This window comes from Pyxicephalus adspersus, chromosome W (genome assembly GCF_032062135.1).
Source record: "Pyxicephalus adspersus chromosome W, UCB_Pads_2.0, whole genome shotgun sequence".
Classification (NCBI taxonomy): domain Eukaryota; kingdom Metazoa; phylum Chordata; class Amphibia; order Anura; family Pyxicephalidae; genus Pyxicephalus; species Pyxicephalus adspersus.
In genome coordinates this window covers 3,598,868-3,602,662 of record NC_092870.1, presented here as the reverse complement: position 1 = coordinate 3,602,662, position 3,795 = coordinate 3,598,868, and the positions used below count along the sequence as shown (strand labels likewise).

Here is a 3,795-nt window from a genome sequence, read left to right as displayed (position 1 = left end):
TGCTTCCTGTCTTTCCCAGAACAAGCACACCCCCTATCAATATACAAATACTGGCCACTTGTTTAGCTGTGCTCAGAAACAGCGGCATCTTGTGGCTAAAATGCAGAACGACAGTAGTCCTATATTTTATTAAAAACATTGAACACGTGTGCTGTTTTCTCAATCTCACATAGCTACCCTTTGCGAGGATACTCCACTGAGGGTACGCTCCAGAAGCATCTTAATGGGAGAATGGGGTGTCTGCAAGATGATACTCCCAAATCCCACTACATGCTCAGTTGCAAGAACCGCCCAGTGTAATGCCAAAAGATTTTTGACACATTCATCAAATCCTCTCTCTACTGGACTCAACACTCCGGACCAGTATCCGACAGGTACCCATTTGCCTTGTCTTTCTTGCAGCAACACCGCTGTTATGGCAACTGCAGATGCATATACTTGCAGTGCAAAAGGCAAATCAGCAGTCGGATTACTTAAGGCTGGGGCCTGCATCAGGTGAACTTTTAGCCTGGTGAAAGCTTCCTCATGCTCCTCAAGCCAGTCCAGGGGATCCGTCTCTTTCCTGTCCCCTTTCAATAGATCATACAGGGGCTTTCTTTTTCTGCAAAACCTTCAATAAAGTCTCTGCAGAAACCAACAACGCCTAGGAATTGCCTCAGCGCTGTTTTAGTGCTTGGCCTAGGTAATTTTCTGATAGTTTCACATTTATTAAGGTCAGGAGTCCTTCCCCCCTGTGAAACTATCACCCATAAAAAACAGACTGACACCTTCATCAACTGTGCTTTTTTGGGATTTAGCTTAAGGCCTGCATTCTCAATCAGTGTTAGCAATTCCTTCAGCAGGGCATAGTGTTGTTCTTTCGTCTTTGTTTGGAGAAGAATGTCATCTACATACTGTATGATACAGTCTGGCTCCGAAAATGGTCTCAGAATGTCCACCATACAGATGTGAAAGTGCAGTGGCAACCTGCAAAATGCATACTGCTTCCCTTTAAATGTGAATGCAAATTTGTATTGACTATCCTCATGGATTGGGATTGAAAAATAGCCATTTGAAATGTCAATTGATGAGTAAACTTTTGCAGAGGGCTTAAGTGCGGTCATCATATCAGGCATTTTAGCAACCACATTTGTAATGTATGGTGTACATTTGTTAAGAGAACGGAAATCTAAGGTGGGCCTCCAACCCCCTCCTTTTTTTACTGGCCACAAAGCTGCATTTGTTTTTGATTGACATTCTTTGATGACCTTTTGTGCCAGTAAATTTCTCACCGTGCTTTCTATGTTTGGTATTGACTCAGGCGCTATTCTGTACTGTTTTTGTGGTGGGGGATCTGGTCCTTCAATCTTAATGATCATATTTGAGACCTTCCCACACTGTGCCTTAGAAGTAGCCCACACTTCATTATGTTGCCACAAGATTTCTGCCAGTGCTTCGTCATCAGATTTTAAAAGTGCTGGTGGATCAAGGCTTTCATCTGTTCTCACTGACTTTACCTCATAGCTGTCCACTATCATATGCACCTTACCTTTGTATCTGGATCCTTTCCACAGTACCCAATTACAAAGATCCACCATCAATCCGTGTTCCCTCATGACATCAGAGCCCACAATGGTGCCCTCATGTGTTGGGGAAAGGAATAAACCCTGCTCCACTCACAGGTTCCCTATGTCAATGGCACTGGTATGGATTGCTGGGATGGCACTAACTGTACCCCAAATCCTCTCAAAAAAATTTGCTTTTCCTCCGGCAGCATCTTCCTAAATTCAAATTAGTTAAACTGACGGCTGTCCCTGTATCCAGTAGGATATTTGTGTGATGGCCCCCAACCACACCCTGGACATTTGGTCTGCCGCCCTTGTCCCTATCTAGATGACATAGAACGGACAATCCTGGGGCCTTACCTCCCTATGGTTTATGGTATGGATTAGTTCGGGATGGGACTCTATATTCCTCTGGGATTTCTACCATTTTATTGGCTACGCTATGCAGTTCCTTTGATATTGGGCTATACAGTGTCTCTTTGGGCACTCGATTATTCTCTCCCATCGCTCTATCTGATCTTTTAGGCAATTTGCATTCCTTCATTATGTGGCCTGTGTTCCCACATCCATAACATCTGCCTAAAAATCTCACCCTCATTTCACTTCTAACTACCTCTGAAATCTTCTTAAAAGGTCTATTGTCTTGACTTGTCTCCTGAATCCAGTCCCTTAGGATATTTATAAATGTTTGATACAAACTGGCATTTCTAAGTGCAAGTTTTGTATGATAATCCACAAATGTGCACTTATTTGCCATAGAGTATAGGAAACTACTGTCATCTGGAGACATGTCTGGTCAATTGTACGTAGCTTTATACAGGGACAAATACTCGCTGACACTGGGTCATCCCCCCTTCTAAACTTGGTATTTTCCAAGGCATTTGTCCCTCTGGTATCTCTTCCTCCCGTTACTTGTTGTAATTCTCTCATCCTATCTGCTGAAATTCCCCAGTTTTAGTTCATTTCAGCAGATAGACCTTTATGACTACCGACTGGTGGCTGTAGTTTCTCACACTGTTACAAAGGAAGCCATGCGTGAAGGAGCGCACATGCATCCCTATTGCCCAAATTATATTGTGCCACCACAGCTTCCAGTGTGTTAGAGAGGCTTATGGGTGAAGCACCAGTTTCAAATTTGCCCAATATCTGACACAGATTAGTGCGATCTTGTATAGAGAGTGTTGTGGAATGGGTGTTAGAATTCATTCTCAACGATTCTACTCGTTGGCCTACCCTATCTGATACTGGAGTAAAGAGAGAGGAACTTTGGTTTGGTGATCCCTCAGGACCATCAGCTGAAAATATTACAGGCATCCCTGTTAGCACAGCACCGATTCACAACTTGACTCATGGTTTGTGCTTTCAAGGATAAAACATCATGCTCTTTTTTTCAACAGTTGTGTTTTACAATCCTCCAACTCTTTCTTAAGTAATGCAATAACATGTTCATTTCCAGCCTCTTTCTGTTCTAAGGCAGCAATAGATTGCTCCCTAAGTTTGCATCTCACGTCGCATTCATCCAACCTATCATGCAATTCATTATTACATTCCACAAGTTGGTCAACATCTTCTTTCAGCTCTTCACATTCATTAGGCTTACCATTTGGATCCACTATAGAGACATTCTTGTGACAATTCTCTAGCTGCTCTTTTAACTGGGTTCTTTCCGTATACCACCAAATCTTTCTCTTCTGATATCTCTTTCATTCTCAGTAACATTCTCAACACATTTGCCATTCTTATTTTCTTTCCTTTCTTAGACTTTGGCTTGCTCTTTAAACATTCATTATGCTTATTACATAGAACCACAATGATCATTGATTGATTGATCAATGATCATTGATGAAGCTTTCTTGGCATGATCAATTTTTGCAGACACTGGATTCCTGACTGCTCGTATTTGGGACTCACAGCTCCATCCCAGTACCACCCCAGTGCCCCTAATAACATTCAATGGTCTGATGAAATGACTAAAGCATATGTGGTGTTAAAAGAATCCCTGACCTCTGCACCTGCATTGGGAATGCCGAATTTCAATGTACCATTTGTATTGTATGCAAGAGAAAATTGTAAAACCATGGCTGCTGTGCTTGCTCAGATGCATGGAGGTAAATTGAGGCCTGTGGCATATGTTTCTAAGACACTGCCTGTTACTGTGCAAGGCATGCCAGCCTGTCTGCATGTGCTGGCAGCATGTGCAATGGCTGTAGAAAGTGTCTCACTTCTAACTTTGGGTCACGAGACGATACTT

At 42.6% G+C, this 3,795-nt stretch overlaps 1 pseudogene; it reads right to left on the bottom strand.

The window, feature by feature from the left end:
• Window positions 1-1,908: 1,908 nt before the first annotated feature.
• LOC140342903 (posterior protein-like) lies at window positions 1,909-3,362 on the bottom strand (annotated as a pseudogene).
• Window positions 3,363-3,795: the final 433 nt, after the last annotated feature.